The following is a 22259-nucleotide window of genomic DNA, read 5'->3' as shown; positions in this document are numbered from 1 at the left end:
TGATATTCGGGTAAGCGTTCTCCAAGGCGGCCTTCGCGACACACGACGGCGCAGAGTCGCTGAGCAGAAACTGATAGCCAAGTTCTGCACACACGAGGACGGCCTCAACCGGGATATTGGGTTCATGTCACACTATTTGTAACCCCCACAGTTGCCTAGAACTGCAGAGTTTCACTGGCTATCTTGTCTGGAGACAATACACATCTTTTTAGCCTGTCTTGATGCTCTCTCCACTCACATTGTTTTGTTTCTTAAAGACTTGATTAGTTGTAAGTATTCGCATTCCAACCATTATTCATGTAAATTGAGTTTGTGACTTTATATGCTCTGTTTGTGAACAGAATTCCCACTCACCTGAAGAAGGGGCTTAGAGCTCCGAAAGCTTGTGTGGCTTTTGCTACCAAATAAACCTGTTGGACTTTAACCTGGTGTTGTTAAACTTCTTACTGTGTTCCTCCCGCAGTCCAAAGATGTGTAAGTTAGATGGATTAGCCATGCTGAATTGCCCTATAGTGACCTAAGATGTGTAAGTCGGGGAATTAGCGGAGTAAAAATGTAGGGTTACAGGAATAGGGCCGTAGAAGAGTTGGTGCAGAATTGATGGGCCGAATGGCCTCCTTCTGCACTGTAGGGATTCTATGATTCTATGAAAATGGGGATACGGAAACCCAATAGAAACTGGGAGAAACTGTGGACTACTGGCAATTCTGTGGAGTATCAAATGTGTGGGATATATGAAAATGGAGTGTTCCTCTCTGTAGTTTAAGGTCTAAGTTCCCTACAAATGGAAAGTATTGTTTAGTAAATAATGGGCAGGATTTTATGGCCATGTCCACCCCAAGACCCGGTATTCCCACAACCGAGCTCAACCGACCTTCAAATGGTTCGCCAAATTTTCTGTCTCGCCCGTTGCGATTCCCGTGGCAGTTGAGAGGAGAAATTTTGGGTCAATGTTTTTTTTTTAGTCATTCAATACGGCAAAAGATTTAAAACATGAAATCTTGACGTACCATTCTTTCAGCTAATAGCTAGAATTTCAAATTTACTTTTAAACATTATTGGTCTCCATGGCGATTGTAACAAAATTGAGGGCTCTGTGTGGGCGTTTGAATCCATAGTTTGAGGTGAATATACTGGGATTGACTAGAGTTTACAGCTAGATAATTTCACAGTGATTTCATCTGCTGTATTTATGATTAATTACAAATGACTGTATCTAATACTGAAGCTTTCTTCAAAAGTGGGGAATTGTCTTTGAGTGCCCTGCCCCAGGGTTAATTTGAAGGTGATTGGATTGAAGTTGGAAATAGAGTTCATAGTTGGTGCTAAAGAAAACAGGAATAGTTGAAGTATTGACTCAACACTTGAACCTTGGGGAAGACAAACATATTCCAGATAAAACACAGATTGAGTTGGCTAGGGTTCAATTATAAATGAAGCAACTTGAACGCAAAGAGGAAAAAGAAAAAGACAAAGGAATGAAAAGAAATTGAACTCGAAAGAAATAGAGAAAAGCAAAATTTGAGGAAAAATGGGAAATATGCAGACTTAAATAAGAATTCCGAAAGGAAAAAAAGAGAAAGACAGAGAGTGGGGTTTTCCACCCCCTGCCTGGGGGCACAGTTTGCAATGAGAGAGGCATCCCATCATTGGCCGACGGCGGGGCTTTCAGTACCGTCACTGTCAACAGGATCTCCATTGGTTGGCACACAGGGTTGTCACGGTGGCACAGTGGTTAGCATTGCTGCTTCACAGCACCAGGGACCCGGGTTCGATTCCCAGCTTGGGTCACTGTCTGTGTGGAGTTTACACGTTCTCCCTGTGTCTGCGTGGGTTTCCTCCGGGTGCTCCAGTTTCCTCCCACATTCTGAAAGACGTGCTGGTTAGGTGCATTGACCCGAACAGGCACCGGACTGTGGCGACTAGGGGAATTTCACAGTAACTTCATTGCAGTGTTAATGTAAGCCCTACTTGCAACTAATAACTAAACTTTAACTTTAACTTTAACTATGCCACTGGGGAATGTGAGGCGGGGGATTGCTGTCAACGGGATCGGAAGATTCTACTGGCAGGAACAGCCAGAAAGTCCTGTCCAGAGAGTTACAAAGAGAAAGAAAAGTCGGAAATTTGAACTGGAGAGAGGAAGGCTTCAATTCTGTGAGGAGCAGGTTTGATGAGGGGTTGGATTTCACTGCTGGTTTGATTTGCCGGGGATATTTGCTTCCTGCCTAAATTCAATGCAAAAGGAGTTTTGGACCATTCAAGAAGTATTTGGGAGATCTTAATACAAAGTGCTTTGTATGATAAGCATTGGAGGTTTCTTCAACTCTACAGGATGAACAGTCTACTAAATGACATAGTTGACGCTTTCTGTTACCTCCTAAAATACTTCATTCCGGAGATTTTCTCTTTAGAAATCCACGCTGACTATTATTTTTCCTTTTGAGATGTTCTTTTATTATCTGCTTTAGTAGAGATTCCATTCTTTTTTCTGTCAGTGACGTTCAGCTGACTAGTCTTCAATTCCTTGGGCCTGTTTTGCTTTCCATTCTTAAGGTAGGAATTAGATTAACTATTCCCCAGTCTTTTGACATCATATCCTTTCTCTACCAATTTACTAAATATGAGTAGGCATGACTTGGATACCTCTTCCTTGGATTCTTAGGACGGTATGGTGGTGTAGTGGTTAGCACTGCTACCGCACAGTGCCAGGGACCCTGGTTCAATTCCGGCCTTGGGTCACTGTCTCTGTGGAATTTGCACATTTCTCCCCAAATCTGCGTGGATTTCCTCCGGGTGCTCCGATTTCCTTCCACACTCCAAAGATGTGCAGATTAGGTTGATTGGCCATGCTAAATTGACCCTAATGTCAGGGGATTAGCAGGGTAAATGAGGGTTACAGGAATAGGGCCTGGGTGAGATTGTGGTCGGTATAGACTCAATGGGTTGAATGGCCTCCTTCTGTACTGTAGGGATTCTATGAAAATCGCTCTGGATTGGGAGTGTTATCCTCCGAGTTTGAGTAGTCCATTCAATACATCCAGTTTCTTTTATATGAATTGCACTTAGCTCATTGCTCAGTGCCAAGTGTGCCTGTTCTATTTCCCTGGCAAATTTTGAAGCAGAATCGTTAATTAATATTTCGAACATCTCTCTGTTGTTACGTATGGTATTATCCTGTCTATTCTCAATGGCCCAATTCTCACCTTTGCCTTCCTTGTTTTGTTGATGTGCCTGTGAAATATTTTACTTTTTATGCCTCATGATCATTTATTTTCATAGTGCACAAAGAACAAAGAACAATACAGCACAGGAACAGGCCCTTCGGCCCTCCAAGCCTGTGCCGCTCATGTGCCCACTAGACCATTCTTTTGTATCCCTCTATTCCCAGTCTGTTCATGTGGTTATCTGGATAAGTCTTAAACAATCCCAGCGTGTCCGCCTCAATCACCTTGCTTGGCAGTGCATTCCAGGCCCCCACCACCCTCTGTGTAAAATACGTCCCCCTGATATCTGTGTTGAACCTTGGCCCCCTCACCTTGAACCCATGACCCTTTGTGTTCGTCACCTCCGACCGAGGAAGAAGCTTCCCACTGTTCACCCTATCTATGCCCTTCATAATTTTATACACCTCTATTAGGTCGCCCCTCATCCTCCGTCTTTCCAGGGAGAACAACCCCAGTTTACCTAATCTCTCCTCATAGCTAAGACCCTCCATACTAGGCAACATCCTGGTATTCCCACCTTCTCTGTACTCTCTCCAAAGCCTCCATGTCCTTCTGGTAATGTGGCGACCAGAACTGGACGCAGTATTCCAAATGTGGCCTAACCATCGTTCTATACAACTGCAACATCATATGCCAACTTTTATATTCTATGCCCTGTCCAATAAAGGCAAGCATGCCATATGCCTTCTTCACCACCCTCTCCACCTGTGCTGCCACCTTTAAGGATTGCACCTTCACCTTTCTATTTTTGTGACTTATTTCTTAATCTCTTCATGCTTTCCCAACACTCCACTGCTGCCTATGAGCTGAATGTATGCCTCTTTCCGAAGTTTCAATTATTCCCTGACATATTCATTCATCCATAGAGTCTCACGTTACTAGCCTTTAGTTGGTTCTTTCCTTTTAACGAATCTTTTACCCTTGTTGAACCTTGTTTTAAGGGAGTGCTGCTCGGGCTGCAGTAGAGTGTGACAGTTGGTGTCTCACTGTGGGAGTGCTGCTCGGGCTGCAGTAGAGTGTGACAGTTGGTGTCTCACTGTGGGAGTGCTGCTCGGGCTGCAGTAGAGTGTGACAGTTGGTGTCTCAGTGAGGGAGTGTTGCTCGGGCTGCAGTGGAGAGTGACAGTTGGGGAAGTGTGGGGAAGTTTTTTGTTTTCTTTTTTTCTTGCTGGTAATGGCTTCAGGGATGGCAGTTCAGGCAGTATGCTGCATCTCCTGTGGGATGTATGTGGTGAGGAAATCCAGTAGTGTTTCAGGAGATTTTAGTTGTAAGAAGTGCATTAGATTGCAGCTTCTGGAGGAGCGTGTAAAGGAGCTGGAGGGGGAGGTAGAGGAACTCCGCATAATTCGGGAGGCGGAGGTGGAAGTTGATAGGAGTTATAGAGAAATAGTAACTCCTAGAAATGAGGCTTGGGTCAATGCCAGGAGGAGGGGTAAGAAGCAATCGGGAAGACAATCCCCTGGGGCGGTTCCCCTCCATAATAGGTTTTCGGTGCTGGAGGCTACAGTTGAGGAGGAATCAACTGAGCATAGAGAGCAGATCTCTGGGGGTGAGCCGAGTGAGAAAGCTCAGGTGGTTAGGGGCTGTAAAAGACTGGGCCTTGTGATTGGGGACTCCACAATTAAGGGGACAGATAGGAGGGTCGGAACTAAAGGTAGGGACTCAGGGTTGGTGTGTTGCCTACCAGGGGCTGGGGTCCGGGATGTGTCTGACAGGGTATTCAGGACTCTTAGGGGGGAGGGAGATAAACCACAAGTTATTGTACATGTGGGGACACACGACATAGGGAGGATAGGGGAAGGGGATATTAGGCAGGGATTTATGGAGTTGGGGTGGAAACTAAAGGCCAAGACTGACAGAGTGGTTATCTCTGGACTCTTGCCTGTACCACGGGATAGTTTAGAGAGGAATAGGGAGAGGGAAGGTTTGAATTCATGGCTGAGGGGATGGTGCAGGAGGGAGGGGTTCAGGTACTTAAGCAATTGGGGCTCGTACTGGGGAAGGTGTGACCTCTATGAGAAGGATGGTCTACACCTTAATCAGAAGGGGACCAATATCCTGGGGGGTAAATTTGCTAAGGCCATGCAGGGAGGTTTAAACTGATTCGGGGGGGGGAGGGATCCTGAGTAGTGGGGCTGAAAGTGAGGGATGCATGGATGGGGACTGCAATGCACGGCATTGCAGAGGTGGGGTGGAGCAGGGTTTGAAATGTGTATACTTCAATGCCAGGAGTATTCGCAATAAAGTGGGTGAACTTGCAGCGTGGATCAGTACCTGGGACTTCGATGTTGTGGCTATTTCAGAGACATGGATAGAGCAGGGGCAGGAATGGATGCTGCAGGTCCCGGGGTTCAAATGTTTTAGTCGAAGTAGGGAAGGAGGTAGAAGAGGGGGAGGGGTAGCATTATTGGTCAGAGATTGTATCACAGTGTCAGAGAGGAGGTTTGATGAGGACTTATCTGTTGAGGTAGTATGGGCGGAGATTAGAAATAGGAGAGGAGAGGTCACCCTGTTGGGAGTCTTTTATAGACCTCCTAAAAGTTCTAGAGAGGTTGAGGAAAGGATTGCGGAGTCAATCCTGCTTAGGAGTGAAAGTAATAGGGCAATTGTTATGGGGGATTTTAACTTGACTAATATTGACTGGAATTGTTATAGCTCTAGCTCGTTAGAGGGGTCAGTTTTTGTTCAAAGCGTGCAGGAAGGTTTTTTGACTCAGTATGTAGACAGGCCAACTAGAGGTGAGGCTATATTGGATCTGGTGCTGGGAAATGAGCCAGACCAGGTGCTAGACTTGGAAGTTGGTGTGCATTTTGGTGATAGTGACCACAATTCGGTTACGTTCACCTTAGTGATGGAAAGGGATAGGCATGAACCTCGGGCCAGTGGTTTTAGCTGGGGGAAGGGTAATTATGAGGCTATTAGGAGAGAATTAGGAAACATAGGTTGGACTAGGAGATTACAGGGACTGGGAACGTCCGACATGTGGAGTTTTTTCAAGGAGCAGCTACTGCGAGTCTGTGATAGGTATGTCCCTGTCAGGCAAGGAGGAATTGGTAGGGCTAGGGAACCGTGGTGCACCAAAAAAGTTTCTTTGTTGGTTAAAAAGAAAAAGGAGGCTTATGTTCGGATGAGACGTGAGCACTCGGGTAGTGCACTAGAAAGCTTTAGATTGGCTAAGAGGGAGTTGAAGAGCGAGCTTAGAAGGGCTAAAAGGGGACATGAGAAGACTTTGGCGGATAGGGTTAAAGAGAATCCTAAGGCGTTCTATAGGTATGTCAAGAACAGAAGGTTGGTTAGGGCAAGTTTAGGGCCAGTTATAGATGGCAGAGGGAAGTTATGTGTGGAACCGGAGGAGATTGGTGAAGCATTGAACCAATATTTCTCTTCGGTGTTCACGCAAGGGGACATGAATATAGCTGAGGAGGACACTGGGTTGCAAGGGAGTAGAATAGACAGTATTACAGTTGATAAGGAGGATGTGCAGGATATTCTGGAGGGTCTGAAAATAGATAAATCCCCTGGTCCGGATGGGATTTATCCAAGGATTCTCTGGGAGGCAAGAGAAGTGATTGCAGAGCCTCTGGCTCTGATCTTCAGGTCGTCGTTGGCCTCTGGTATAGTACCAGAAGATTGGAGGTTAGCGAATGTTGTCCCATTGTTTAAGAAGGGGAACAGAGACTTCCCCGGGAATTATAGACCGGTGAGTCTCACTTCTGTTGTCGGCAAGATGTTGGAAAAAATTATAAGGGATAGGATTTATAGTTATTTGGAGAGTAATGAATTGATAGGTGATAGTCAGCATGGTTTTGTGGCAGGTAGGTCGTGCCTTACTAACCTTATTGAGTTTTTTGAGAAAGTGACCAAGGAGGTGGATGGGGGCAAGGCAGTGGACGTGGTATATATGGATTTTAGTAAGGCGTTTGATAAGGTTCACCATGGTAGGCTTCTGCAGAAAATGCAGATGTATGGGATTGGGGGTGATCTAGGAAATTGGATCAGGAATTGGCTAGCGGATAGGAAACAGAGGGTGGTGGTTGATAGTAAATATTCATCATGGAGTGCGGTTACAAGTGGTGTACCTCAGGGATCTGTTTTGGGGCCACTGCTGTTTGTAATATTTATTAATGATCTGGATGAGGGTATAGTTGGGTGGATTAGCAAATTTGCTGATGACACCAAAGTCGGTGGTGTGGTAGACAGTGAGGAAGGGTGTCGTAGTTTGCAGGAAGACTTAGACAGGTTGCAAAGTTGGGCCGAGAGGTGGCGGATGGAGTTTAATGCGGAGAAGTGTGAGGTAATTCACTTTGGTAGGAATAACAGATGTGTTGAGTATAGGGCTAACGGGAGGACTTTGAATAGTGTGGAGGAGCAGAGGGATCTAGGTGTATGTGTGCATAGATCCCTGAAAGTTGGGAATCAAGTAGATAAGGTTGTTAAGAAGGCATATGGTGTCTTGGCGTTTATTGGTAGGGGGATTGAATTTAGGAGTCGTAGCGTTATGTTGCAACTGTACACAACTCTGGTGCGGCCGCACTTGGGAGTACTGTGTGCAGTTCTGGTCCCCACATTACAGGAAGGATGTGGAGGCTTTGGAGAGGGTGCAGAGGTGGTTTACCAGGATGTTGCCTGGTATGGAGGGGAGATCCTATGAGGAGAGGCTGAGGGATTTGAGATTGTTTTCGCTGGAAAGGCGGCGGCTAAGAGGGGATCTTATTGAAACATATAAGATGATTAGAGGTTTAGATAGGGTGGATAGTGATAGCCTTTTTCCTCTGATGGAGAAATCCAGCACGAGGGGGCATGGCTTTAAATTGAGGGGGGGTAGTTATAGAACCGATGTCAGGGGTAGGTTCTTTACCCAGAGGGTGGTGAGGGATTGGAATGCCCTGCCAGCATCAGTAGTAAATGCGCCTAGTTTGGGGGCGTTTAAGAGATCCGTAGATAGGTTCATGGACGAAAAGAAATTGGTTTAGGTTGGAGGGTCACAGTTTTTTTTTAACTGGTCGGTGCAACATCGTGGGCCGAAGGGCCTGTTCTGCGCTGTAATGTTCTATGTTCTATGTTCTATGTTCTAAATGTTTCCCTTGTTCCACACTGTTATTTTCTGATAGTTTGTCCATTTTATTTTCCCAGGTTCTCTTCTCAGTCCCACAAAATCAGCTTTTCTCCAATCTTTTAATCTGTTTTTATCATACTAACATCCTTCTATATTATTATCTTCTCTGTACTATGTTATGGTCACTATTGCCAAGATGCTCCCCTACTTTTACTGCTCTATGCTGCTCTGGTCCTTTCTCCATCACAGGCTCCAATAGCAAATCTTCCCTTGTTGGATTTATTTTTGGAAATTGGGTTAGAAAGTGGTGCTGTGCAACATGTGGGAATTCCATTCCTTTATCCCCTTTACCTACCTCTTCCGTCCCAACTAATATCAGGGTAGTGAAAACATTCCCCATGGTTATTTCTAATAAAAAAAGGGATAAAGGGGTATGGGGAACAGGTGGGGAGATGAATTTGAGACCAGGGAGAGATCAGCCATGATCTGATTGAATGGAAGAGCAGGCTCAAAGGGCTGAATTTGCCTACTTCTGCTCCTAATTCCTATGTTCCTATTATTATTTTAAATTTGATCCTCGATTCCCCAATTTGTCTGCATATTTCTTCCTTCATTCTCCCTTCCACTATTAGATGACCAGTAGACCACACCGATAATTGTGATTATCCTTCACTATCATTTATCTCTAATTACAGGGAGTCTACTTTTGTCTTGCAGATACCCACCTCATTCACTTGCCAGCCTAGTGTACCAATCTGCCAGTGTACCCACCTGCCCAGCTTTATTTCTGTTGCGATTAAGTCATCCCTAAACAGTAGAGCTAGACCATCTCCTTTTTTGCCGTAACTAGTTTTTCCAAATATGTTATGACCTGTAATGTTTAAATTCCCAGTCCTGATATTTCTACTGTCACGTCGCAGTAATCCCTATTGCGTGTAGCTCTTCCCAATGCATGGTTGCCTCCAGTTTTGTTGGTTTATCATGGACACTGTACGCATTACTGCACTGACGTTTAAACCCATTTTTCATATGATTTCTTCTCATGTTATTTCTAAACATTCCTTTTAGAATTAAAAATTTAGACTTCTGTTCCCGTACATCAATGTCTTCCTTTGCTTTATTCTAGCCTATGACCTCCTTTTCTGTTTTATTAGCACATTTTGCAAAGAGATCCATGCATTCGCCCTGTATAAAGGTGAAACAACAATGTGGCAGGAAAGCTAAAATAAAAATGCCTCACATGTTTTGAGAAAAGAAGCCACTCAATCAGAAATCTCCATTTTAACAGCGAGCATGGTCCATTTCTCGCTGAGCCACTGCTTTCATGTAGTCATCACATTTTGTTTTTGAAGCTGTATTATGGGGATTTCAAGAGTTATCCATAAAGCTTTCATTTCAAGCTTCAAAATCACTTCTTCCTTTCATTGTAACACGCATAGCTGTGTACAATCAGCGGTCTTGATTGAAATGGCACTTTAGCAGTGTGCAGCCAATGTTAGTATCGACATGCTTTCCCTTTCCAAAATGGTCTGACTTTGAGCGAACTGAATTGCAGGAAATTCTGTGGCGTGGGCCCACGTGCGCTATAGCAACCGTTAGCCGAGGCCCTTCGCACCAACGGAATGAGGAAAACACCATAGAGTCATAGAGGTTTACAGCATGGAAACAGGCCCTTCGGCCCAATTTGTCCATGCCGCCTTTTGTTTTTTAAACCCCTAAGCTAGTCCCAATTGCTCGCATTTGGCCCATATCCCTCTCTACCTATCTTACCCATGTAACTGTCTAAATGCTTTTTAAAGGACAAAATTGTACCTGCCTCTACCAGTACCTCTGACAGCTTGTTCCAGACACTCACCACCCTCTGTGTGAAAAAATTGCCCCCCTGGACTCTTTTGTATCTCTCCCCTCTCACCTTAAACCTATGCCCTCTAATTTTAGACTCCCCTAACTTTGGGAAAAGATATTGACTATCTAGCTGATCTATGCCCCTCATTATTTTATAAGATCACCCCTCAGCCTTCTACGCTCCAGAGAAAAAAGTCCCAGTCTATCCAGCCTCTCCTTATAACTCAAACCATCAAGTCCTGGAAGCATCCTGGTAAATTTTTTCTGCACTCTTTCTAGTTTAATAATATCCTTTCTATAATAAGGTGACAAGAACAGTACACAGTATTCCAAGTGTGGCCTTACCAATGTCTTATACAACTTCAACAAGGCGTCCCAACTCTTGTATTCAATGTTCTGACCAATGAAACCAAGCATGCCAAATGCCTTCTTCACCACTCTGTCCACCCGTGACTCCACTTTCAAGAAGCTATGAAGCTGAACCCCTGGAACTCTTTGCTCTGTAACTCTCCCCAACGCCCTACCATTAACTGAGTAAGTCCTGCGCTGGTTCAATCTACCGAAATGTATCACCTCGCATTTATCTAAATTAATGAGCTTGACTTCGAGTCTCCAGGGATTAAACAGAAGTGGCCTGCCTCACGCTATTACAGCTTTTCCTGTTTCCACAATGATCACTCCAAAGTAATGTCCTGCGGCTCTTCATTGGACTTCAATTATAAGTCAGAGAAATGTGATACAGTTCTCAGTGGTAGCTCTTTCTTTTTCAGTTTTTATTAATTATCCAAGTTAGGTCTGCAAAAACAGGACAACAAAGCACGCCCTGGATAAATGCCAAGGCTACGAGCTAAAGCATGATCAGAGTGCCAGGGAAAATTCTTCACTGTTGATTTGTTGGGCTCCTAATGAACTGTGTCATTATTAAATCATAACATTTGGCAAAAACACAACCTGTCCCATTAAAAGAAAATGCAAAGCAAATCAAATTTGTTGTTGGCTTATAAATGTGCTGGAGTTGAGAGGGTTCTTATCACCTTTGCAGGTCAGATCCTGAAAGAATGGCTCACAGCGTAAACAATATAACATGTTTATGGAGCGGTAATTAAATTTTTTTTTTTAAAGCTGGAGACAACAACATCAGCCACCATTCCTCATGTGTTGAAAAGTGTGAATGGACTTGGAGGTCGGAATTTTACTGCCCCGCTTGCCACGGGAATCGGAGCAGGCGAGGGACGGACCGTGGGAAGGTCCATTGACCTGGGGTGGGATTTTACCGTCTCAGGATGAGCGAGGTTGTAAAGTCCTGCCCTTATACTGCCCGGTGTAGAACAAGTGCTCACAAAACACACCGAATCATAGAACAGTTACAGCATCAAAGGAGGCCATTCATGCCATTGTGTCTGTGTTGGCTCGCTCTAAGAGTCAGTCTCACTTCCCGGAACACTTCAATTATTTACTCTTCATGCTTTTTGATCAGATTTCCTTTTGAAAGCCTTGATTGAGTCGGCCTCCGCCACACTCTCAGGCAGTGCAGCCCAGATCCTAACACCTTGCTGTGCAAATTAAAACAGCTTTTTCCCATGTCGCCATTGGTTCTTGTGCTATTCACTTTCAGGCAGTGTCCTGAGATTTGTAACCTTTCTTCCAATGGGAATGGTTTCAGTCTGTCTACCACACAATTGCATAATTCGGAATAACTCTCTCAGTTCTCCTCTCATCCTCCTCCAAGGTGAATCAATCGTCAATCTATCTACGAAACTGAAGTCCCTCATCCCAGGCATTGTTCCTGGCATATTTTCTGCACCCCCTCCAACAAATTCTTCTTCAAGTGAGGTTCTCAGAATTGTACACTCAGAATTGGGTGGCACAGTGGCACAGTGGTTAACACTGCTGCCTCACAGTGCTAGGGACCTGGGTTCAATTCCCGGCTTGGGTCACTGTCTGTGTGGAGTTTGCACATTCTCCCCGTGTCTGCGTGGGTTTCCTCCAGGTGCTCCGGTTTCTTCCCATGGTCCAAAGATGTGTGGGTTAGGTTGATTGACCATGCTAAATTGACCCTAGTGTCAGGGGGATTAGCGGGGTAAATATGTGGGGTTATAGGAATAGGGCCTGGGAGGTATTGTGGTTGGTGCAGACTCGATGGGCTGAATGGCCTTCTGCTGTAATGATTTGATTTATTATTGTCACATGTATTAACATACAGTGAAAAGTATTGTTTCTTGCGCGCTATACAGACAAAACATACCGTTCATAGAGAAAGAAACAGGGCAGTGCAAAATGTAGTGTTACAGTCATAGCTAGGGTGTGGAGAAAGATCAACTTAATGCAAGGTAAGTCCATTCAAAAGTCTGACAGCAGCAGGGAAGAAGCTGTTCTTGAGTCGGTTGGTACGTGACCTCAGACTTTTGTATCTTTTTCCCGAAGGAAGAAGGGGGAAGGGAGAATGTCCGGGGTGCGTGGGATTCTTAATTATGCTGACTGCTTTGCCGAGGCATCGGGAAGTGTAGACAGAGTCAATGGATGGGAGGCTGGTTTGCGTGATGGACTGGGCTACAAATGTAGGGATTCTATGATTCTACACGATAATCCAGAAGAGGCTAAGCCAGCGCTGTATAAAGTCTCACCATTACTTCCCTGTTTTAGTAATGAATGCCAATATTTATAAAATCCAGGATTCTGTATGTCCAATTTACCATCTTCTCAACCTGCCCTGCAACCTTCAGTAGTTAGTGCTCATTCATCCCCAGGTCTCTGGGTATCGCATCAATTTTAGAATTTCATCCTTCATTTTAAAGTTTATTTATTAGTGTCACAAGAAGGCTGACATTAACATTGCAATGAAGTCACTGTGAAATTCCCCGAGTCACCACACTCTGGCTCCTGTTTGGGTACACTGAGGGAGAATTTAGCAAGGCCAATGCACCTAACCAGCACATCTTTTCGATTGTGGGAGGAAACCGGAGCATACAGAGGAAACCCACGCAGGCACGAGGAGAACATGCAGACTCCACACAGGCAGTGACCCAAGCCGGGAATTGAACCCGGGCCCCTGGTGCTGTGAGGCAGCAGTGCTAACCACTGTGCCACTGTATTTTACCTCTCCTTTGCTTCCTACCAAAACCTATCACTTCCTACTTCTGTGGATTAAATATTATCTGCTACGCGTCTACCCATCCCACTAGCCTATGCCGGGTTGAAGTCGATCACTATCCTTTTCACAGTTTGCAATATTTGCAACTTTTATGTCATATGAAAATTTTAAAATTGCCTGTCTCTTTCTCTTAATCTTTCTGCACCATGACGGTGTATAGGTCAGACTTTCATCTGTTTCTGCAGTCAAGCTAGTCTGTTGCCAGAGACTTATAGAAATATAGAAACATAGAAACTAGAAGCAGGTGTTGGCCATTCGGCCCTTCGAGCCTGCTCCGCCATTCATTTTGAACACGGCTGATCGTCAAATTCAATATCCTGATTCCCCCCTTCCACCCCATATCCCTTAATCCCTTTAGCCCCAAGAGCTAGACCTATTTTCTTCTTGAAATCGCACAACATTTTGGCCTCAACTACTTTCTGTGGTAGTGAATTCCACACATTCACCACTCTCTGGGTGAAGAAATTTCTCCTCACCTCAGTCCTAAAAGGTTTAGCCCTTATCCTCAAACTATGACCCCTAGTTCTGGACTCCCCACCATTGGGATGAATCTTATAGCTTGAGGGGCACTATACCACATCAAGCATAACATCATCACCCCCCCCACACACACACACACACGTGTGCACACACACACACACGTGTGCACACACACACACAAACACTAAAGGGAAATTTAACATGGCCAATCCTTTAACTTTGGCCTATTGGAGGAAGCCAGAGCACCTGGTGAAAACCCAGGCAGACACAGGGAGAACGTGAAAATGCCACACGGACAGACTCCAAGGCTGGAATCATACCCAGGTCCCTGATGCTGCGTGACACAGCAGTGCTACCACTGTGCCACTGTGCCGCCCCTACATCCAAGTCACAGTGGTCCTTGTATTGACTCCAGGAGAATCCTATTTCATACCTCCTTCCAGTCTAAAAAAAAACTGTTCACCACTACTCTTGCTTTCCTGTAACTTAGCCAGCTTTGTATCCAGACTGCCACTGTCCTGTCTAACCCATAGGCGTTAACTTTTCTCACAAGATATCTTCCATTTTCTGAACTATCAGTCAGCCATTTTATATCCTGTTAGCTTCCAAGCAATATAATGGTCTGGAATTTCCTCTGTTATGCTGCTCCTACTTGGCTGCTGTAACAACACCAAGACTCCAAACCAGTTTTTCACCACAATTCCAGTGATTTATGCCATGGAGAGGAGCAGTTCCGAGGAAATCCCGGAACAACTTTTTATCAGATCATAAAAAGACAAATCTTGTCTGGTGGCACACTCAACAACCATAACTTATATTTAAACATGTTAGATGTAAGAAAACATCAAAAGATGCCTCAACAGAGCATTATAAAACAAAACGTGACACTGATTTGATTTGAGTTGATTTATTATTGTCACATGTATTAGTATACAGTGAAAAGTACTGTTTCTTGCGCGCTATACAGACAAAGCATACCGTTCATAGAGAAGGAAAGAGAGTGCAGAATGTAGTGTTACAGTCATAGCTAGGGTATAGAGAAAGATCAACTGAGTGCAAGGTAGGTCCATTCAAAAGTCTGTTGGCTGAAGGGAAGAAGCTGTTCTTGAGTCAGTTGGTACGTGACCTCAGACATTTGTATCTTTTTCCCAATAGAAGAAGGTAGAAGAGAGAACGTCCGGGGTCCTTAATTATGCTGGCTGCTTTTCAGAGGCAGCAGGAAGTATAGACAGGGTCAATAGATGGGAGGCTGGTTTGCGTGATGGACTGGGCTACATTCACAACCCTTTGTAGTTTTGTGTGGTCTTGGGCAGAGCAGGAGCCATACCAAGCTGTGATACAACTAGAAAGAATGCTTTCTATGGTGCACATTGAGCCCATAAGGAGTTATTATGTCAGATGACCTGAAGATTAACTAAGCAGGTTTGTTGTAAGGAGTGTCTTAAAGAGGGAAAGTGAGATCGTAAGGCAGAGGGATGGTAGGGAGGAGTTTTAGGTCGAGGCCAACAAAAGCTAAGGCCATCAATAGTGAAGCGATTAAAAAAAGGGATGCACAAGAAGCTAGAATTAGAGAAATACGATATATCGAAAGGTTATGGGACTGACGGACGTTACAGAGATATGCAAGATGAGGTCACGAACGGATTTGAAAATGAGGACACAAATTTTAAAATCAAGACTTTCTTTGACCAGTAGCCAATGTAGGTCAGAGAACACTGGGGTGATTGGCGAACAGGCCCTGGTGCCATCTGAGGCACAGGCAACAGTCTTGGATTACCTCAATTTTACAGAGTGGTACGGTGGCACAGTGGTCAGCACTGATGTCTCACAGCGCCAGGGATCCGGGTTCGATTCCCAGCTTGGGTGACTATCTGTGTGGACTTGGCACATTCTCGCCTTGTCTGCGTGGGTTTCCTCCGGGTGCTCCGGTTTCCTCCCACAGTCCAAAGATGTACGGGTTAGGTGGATTGGCCGTGCTAAATTGTCCCTTAGTGTCGAGGGACTAGCTAGAGTAAATGCATGGGGTTATGGGGATAGGGCCTGGGTGGGGTTGTAGTTGGTGCAAATTTGATGGGCCGAATGGCCTCCTTCTGCACTGCAGGGATTCTATAATTCTAATATGGGAGACAAGCCAGGAGTGCACTGGAATAGTCATGATCTGGTGTTAACAAAGGCATGAATAATAGTTTCAGCGTCAGATGAACTGAGACAGGGACAAAGTCAGGCAATGTTACAGAGGCAGAAATAGGTGGATGTAGCGATGGAATGCTCCTTTCTGTGTCCAACATGACACCATGATTGCGAGCAGACTGGCTGAATCTCAGACTGTCGCCAGTGAGGGGGATGGAACTGATAGCTAGGGAACGGACTTCGGAGCGGCACCTTTAAACGATGGCTTTAGTCTTCCCAATATTTCACTGGGGGAAATTCCTGCCTATCCAGCCCTGGATGTTAGATAGGCAGTGGGATATTTTCCCAACCATGCAGGAGTCGAGAGAGATGGCGGTGAGGGTAAGCTGGGTGTTGTCAGTGTGCCTGGATGTGGATTCAGGAGGAGGGGAAGCAGGGCTGGCAATGGGAGGGAGGAATTCTTTTTTCAGAATAAAGGCTGGAGAAAACAAAGGTTAAACAAAAGGACAACAAAGGATTTGTTCAGCGATTGGTGTTTATTCTTCAATCCGAGGAGCCTCGTGCATGGCATGGCGGTAAGGAGGAAGTTCTTCTCTCATAGAGTCGTTAAGCTTTGTCATTCACTTATCCCAGAGATCACTGGAGACTGGGCCACTCAATGGCCAGAATTGTACCATCCCGACCGCCATGGGAATCGGAGCGGGTGAGGGGCGGACCATGGAAAGATCTGTTGACCTCGGGCGGGATTTTACGGCCCTGGGACAAGTGAGGCCGGAAAGTCCCGTCCCAATATGTTCAAGGCTGAGTTCAACAGCTTCTTGATCTACAATGGGATCATATTCAGTGCAGCATAGACAGGATAGTGGAGTTAAGGTCGCAATCAGGTCAGCCATGATCTCATTGAGCTGTGGAGCAGGCTCAAGGGACCAAGTGGCCCAGTGCTGTTCCTTCTAATGCTTTGATCTCATGATATGCGAGAAGGATTCAAATGAGATCATGAGATCACATGAGTTGAACTGAGGGAGGCAGACCAGGCCCCCCCCCCCCCCCCCACCCCCCGCAATGAGATGGCGAAGAGTATACAGGGGAGGATAAGCAAAGGAAAGAAAGGTTACACCTGATCGGCCATGGCCAGATCAGCCATGGTCTTATTGAATTGTGGGCTGAAGAGCCTGTTCCTGTGCTGTACTGTTCTTTGTTCTGATACTGAGATCTCAGTTCTGCAGAAAGCCCAGAGGTATATCTGGAGCATCAGGGATAAATTTAAAAAGGAAATTCAGAAAGGAAAGACAGGACATGAAAACATATTGGCAAGTTAAATTGAGGAAATCTCAAAGATGTTGCATAACAAGCAAGAGGATCACTAAGGAATGAGTAAGCCGATTAGAGGTTATAAATGTGCGGAGAAGGTGTGGACATGATTTTTAATGGATACTTTGGGTGGGATTTTCCAGCCCTACCCATTGGCAGTATCTCCCGGTCCTGCCAACGGCGACCGCCACAAATCCCCCCTCCCCTGCATTCTCCTTCCCCCCACCGCGGGTTACCCGGCAGCAGAGGGTACGAACAATGAGAAATTCCACTGACAGCAATGGCACTGAAAGATCCCAATACCAATGGCAGGCCGCCTCCATAAAACACACTGCCATGAAGGGGGGAGGAATGGGTTTGGAAAATTCCACCCTTCGTATCCGTCTTCACAAAAGTGGGAGATGGTGCAAGCATTGTAGTTCGAGAGGAATATAAAATATTGGAGGTGATGTGCTTTCAAGAGAAGAACTATGAAGGTGCTTAATGTCTTTGAAAGTTCATCGTGAGGTCTCGGTGAAACATATCCCAGATTGTTAAGAGAAACAAGGAGGGGAAATAATGGAGACTCTTATCATCAGTTTCCAATCTTCTCCAGCTCCAGGCATAGTTCCAGAGGACTGAAAACTGCTAATGTACCATTGTATAAAAAAGGACCAAGGGATTGATAGAGAGGTGCAGAGGTAGTTGGGAATAGTGGGGAATAGTGGGGGAAGTGGTGGAAGGATTCCCAAACGGATTATCAGCCCATTGAACCATGTTGAACGCTGCTTCCAAGGCCAACAAGTCCTGGCAGTGGACTCGAACCCAGAGCTTCTTGTCCAGTGGTATGGTACCACCACAGTGCCACAAGACTTTCTCACTGGAACGATCCAAGACAATAGTTAGGCCACAGCTGGAATACTGTATACAGTCCTGGTCACTATTTTACAGGATGGATCAAATTACATTAGAGAAGAAGCAGAGGAAATTTACAAGGATATATGATTTGAATTGATTTATTGTCACATTAGTATACAGTGAAAGATATGGTTTCTTGTGCACTATACAGACAAAGCATACCGTACATAGAGAAGGAAACGGGAGTGTGCAGAATGTAGTATTACAGTCATAGCTAGGGTGTAGAGAAAGGTCAACTCAATGTAAGTAGGTCCATTCAAAAGTCTGATGGCAGCAGGGAAGAAGCTGTTTTTGAGTCGGTTGGTACGTGACCTCAGACTTTTATATCTTTTTCCCGATGGAAGAAGGTGGAAGAGAGTACGTCCAGGATGTGTGGGGTCCTTGATTATGCTGGCTGCTTTTTCAAGACAGCAGGAAGTGTAGACAGAGTCAATGGGTGGGAGGCTGGTTTGAGAGATGGACTGGGCTTCATTCACAACCCTTTGTAATTTTGCGGTCTTGGACAGAGCAGGAGCTAAACCAAGCAGTGATGCAACTAGAAAGAATGCTTTCTGTGCTGCATCTGTAGAAGTTGATGAGAGTCGTAGCGAAGATGCCAAATTTCCTTAGTCTCCTGAGAAAATGGAGGCTTGGTGGGCTTTCTTAATTATAGCGTCCAAATGGAGGGACCAGGACAGGTTGTTCATGATCTGGACATCAAAAAACTTGAAGCTCTCGACCATTTCTACTTCATCCCCATTGACGTAGACAGGAACATGTTCATCACTGTGCTTCCTGAAGTCGATGACTATCTCCTTCATTTTGTGACCCATGAGAAAAGTTTGGACAGGCTGGGATGTTTTCTGTGGAAGAGAGGAGGCTATGTCGGAGATTTATTTTAGGTTTGTAAAATGGAGTGGACTCGCAGAATGTACCATTTTCCCTGAGCAGAGAGTTCAATGGCCATGCAGTAGAGATTGAAAATAACTGACAGAGGAGAACTGAAGAGGAATGATTCACTAAAAGGCTGCTGGGAATTTGCAACTCAGTATAATGCAGTATAATTTGGATAAATGTGAGGTTATTCACTTTGGAAGCAAAAACAGGAAGGCAGGTTGCTACCTGAATGGCTGTAAATTGGGAGAGGGGACTGTGCAGCGGGACCTGGGTGTCCTTGTGCATCAGCCACTGAAGGTAAGCATGCAGGTGCAGCAGGCGGTAAAGAAGGCAAATGGCATGTTGGCCTTCATTGCGAGAGGTTTCCAGTACAGGAGTAGGGATGTGTTGTTGCAATTATACAGGGCCTTGGTGAGGCCTCACCGAGAGTATTGTGTGCGGTTTTGGTCTCCTTTTCTGAGGAAGGATGTTCTTGCTCTCGAGGGAGTGCAGCGAAGATTTACCAGGCTGATTCCGGGGTTGGCGGGACTGATGTATGAGGAAAGATTGACTCGGTTGGATTGTTTTCGCTAGAGTTCAGACAAATGAGGGGGGATCTCATCGAGACTTATAAAATCCTAGCAGGACTAGACAGGGTGGATGCAGGAAGGATGTTCCCGATGGTGGGAGAGTCCAGAACCAGGGGTCACAGTCTGAGGATTCTGGGTAGACCATTTAGTAAGAAGTCTCACAACACGAGGTTCAAGTCCAACAGGTTTATTTGGTAGCAAAAGCCACTAGCTTTCGGAGCGCTGCTCCTTCGTCAGGTAAGTCATTTACCTGACGAAGGAGCAGCGCTCCGAAAGCTAGTGGCTTTTGCTACCAAATAAACCTGTTGGACTTTAACCTGGTGTTGTGAGACTTCTTACTGTGTTTCCCCCAGTCCAACGCTGGCATCTACACATCATGATAGACCATTTCGGACAGAGGTGAGGAGACATTTCTTCACCCAAAGAGTGGTGAGCTTGAGGAATTCATTACCACAGGAAGTAGTTGATGCCAAAACATTAAATGTATTCAAGAGGCGGCTGGACATAACACTTGGGGCGAATGGGATCAATAGGATTAGCCTATTGAGTTGGACGATCAGTCATGATCATAATGAATGGTGGAGCAGGCTCAAAGGGCCGAATGGCCTCCTCCTGCTCCTGTTGACTATGTTTCTGTGTAACTCGTTTGTCTTAAAAGGTGGCGGAGGCAGAAACTTTCATCACATTTAAAAAATACTCAGATATGCACATGCTACGGACCAAAAGCTGGGCAATGTCATCAGGCTGGATGGCGCTCTTTTCTTTTGGCACAGACACAATGGGCTAAGTGGCTCCTTCTATGCTGTAAATGGTCTATATTTCTATGCTTTTCACAACCTCAGGATGTCCCCTAGGCACTTGATAGTAAATGACCATATGCCATTATTGCAGCAAGCCAGGCTGGATTGCAAGCCCACTCACGGCTACAAAGCTGACCTGGACTGTGCCAGCTGTACATTATATGTTAACAACAGATGTTCTTTCAACTTGCGGCATCGTTCTGCTGCTGGACTTTCTGTGGGGAGCTGTCGTCAGAGCCGTGAGGCCAAGTGTCTTCGGCAGAGTGGTATGATAATGCCTTTTCAGGAGTGTATCCAATTTTCTTTCGGAAGGTTTTGCCGCCTCTGTTTCTAGCATTCCTTTCGTGTTGCATTGCAGATCAGAACGATTGCATAATAAAACTTTTCAGCTCCTGTTCCTTTCCCTAGCAAATTAAATCTGCCCTCCTTGGTTACTGACCTTTCCACCACTGGAAGAAAGTCCATTTTTATTTTACCTATTAAAGACGTTGAAGACCTTTATCAAATCTACATTTAAGGTTTTTTTTGCTTTAAGCAGATCAACCTCACTTTCTCTAAGTTGCTTGAAGTAACTGAAATCGTTCCTCCCTGTTTCCATTCCATTCAAGGTCTTCTCAATGCATTTTAAAGGCTGGATTTTCCGGCCCTTCCCATTGGTGGGATCCTCCGGTTCTGCTGAAGGCAGACTCGTCACAGTCGGTTCCCCAGGAGCGTGACAGATGTGCCATGCAAAATGCCGTAGACATTGGCGGGACTGTAAGATGCCGTGACATGGTGGCACAGTGGTTAACGCTGCTGCCTCACAGCATGAGGGTCCTGAGTTTGATTCTGGCCTTGAGTGACTGCGTGGAGTTTGCACATTCTCCATGTCTCTGCATGGATTTCCTCCGGGTGCTCTGGTTTCCTCCCACAGTCCAAAGATGTGCAGGTTAGGAGGATTGGCCATGGTAAATTGTCCCTTAGTGTTCAAAGATGTGTAGGTTAGGGGGATTAGCCATGGAGAATGTGCAGAGTTACAGGGATGGGGCAGGAGAGAGGGCCTGGGTAAGGCACTCTGTCAGTCGGTGTCGTCTCGATGGACTGAATGGCCTTCTTCTGCACTGTAAGGATTCTACAGGTGTGGCATGGAGGTGCAATGGTTAGCAGGGCTGCCTCACAGGGCCAAGGACCCGGGTTTGATTCCTGGCTTGGGTCACTATCTGTGCGGAGTCTGCACATTCTCCACGTGCCTGCATGGGTTTCCTCCAGGTGCTCCAGTTTCCTCCCACAGTCTGAAAGACATGCTGGTTAGGTGGATTGACCATGCTAAATTTCCCTCAGTGTACCCAAATAGGCGCCGAGGTGTGGCGACTAAGGGATTTTCACAGTAACTTCATTGCAGTGTTAATGTAAGCCTACTTGAGACAGTAATAAATAAACTTAAACTTAAAAATTGTGGTGATCATTGGCGGTCAATGGCGATCCGTCTCTGCTGTCGGAAAACACACCAGGGAGGGGGATGGGGGGGGGGGGGGTGAGGAATTCCCCCTCCAAGACTTTAACATACTTTATACTTTATACTTTAACATACTTACTACTTTTTACCAACATAACGGTACCTCAGTATCGGGATAACTAACAATTAAAACATTTTACGAGGGTGACGAGTTTATATGTGTTTAACCCAATACTACATGAGGTTCTTTCATTGTTGCCTTATTTTATTAGAAAACTAAGCACAAAGAATTTGCATTTATACACTATCTTTCACACTCTCAGGAGTTATGGTGCACAGTCATGGTTGTAACGTCGGAATAAGTGCAGACAATGTTCACCCAGTCAGGTCCGAGTCATTTGCTAATGCTATTGGATAAGGAATCATTGTTGGACCAACACCAATGAGAACTCCCCTTCTCTTTTTCAACTAGTGGCGTGGGA

Source organism: Mustelus asterias, chromosome 9 (genome assembly GCF_964213995.1).
Source record: "Mustelus asterias chromosome 9, sMusAst1.hap1.1, whole genome shotgun sequence".
NCBI classification, from domain to species: Eukaryota; Metazoa; Chordata; class Chondrichthyes; order Carcharhiniformes; family Triakidae; genus Mustelus; species Mustelus asterias.
This window is presented reverse-complemented; position numbering follows the sequence as displayed.